This window comes from Penaeus monodon, chromosome 31 (genome assembly GCF_015228065.2).
Source record: "Penaeus monodon isolate SGIC_2016 chromosome 31, NSTDA_Pmon_1, whole genome shotgun sequence".
Lineage (NCBI taxonomy): Eukaryota > Metazoa > Arthropoda > Malacostraca > Decapoda > Penaeidae > Penaeus > Penaeus monodon.
In genome coordinates, this window is record NC_051416.1 from 7,293,849 (window position 1) to 7,294,660 (window position 812).

Below are 812 nucleotides of genomic sequence, written 5' to 3' on the forward strand. Positions count from 1 at the left end.
GTATCCCGGAAATAGTGTTTGCTAGCTCAGTCCCGCAAAAATAGCGGCTTTTTTTAATAAGATCGAAAGCGATCAATGTGAAAATCTCACACGACGCCAGCGAAGGATAATAAGCACCAGTATGAAAACAACTTGACCAAGTTTTATAACATGAAGTACATGCACATTATTCTCACAGATGCATCAACATATAATTTATTTAACTGTAATGATTAGTTTTACAATTTCGAAACAAATCCAGACTATTCGACAAATAAGGCCAGCTTACATATAGCCTAAAAAGAAATTACTTCATAAGAACCATTCGCGTTAGTTGCGAGAACCCATGCAACGGAAGTTTACGTGAGAAAACTGTCGCCCAGTTCATTGCCTTTCTAAATCAGACACAGTATTATTAAATTCATTGTTCATAATACAGTTCAGAAAAATATAGGATAATAGTGAGAAAGATTATATGAAATGAAAATAATAAGAAGAACGATCTCATCAACACTAACGCAGTGGTGGTTATTGAAGAAAATTAGGAAATAATAAACAATAGCTGACTGCAGCACCCACCTTCATGCACGGCAGTCGCTCCAGTCCCAGTCTAAACTATTAGACCTGAAGCCAGAACGCATCGTTAATGTGCATGAATGAGTCCGCAATTCATCTTTAATAGACATAAACGCAGCCACAAGCATAGAATGATATTAAAAAGCCGAGACGTTTCGAGTCTGAAGAGACAATTTTTTCTTTTATTAATGTGTCTGTTTTTTATCTTATTTGTGGCCACATGTTACGGTACTTGTGTTTCTAGGAAGCATGAGCAA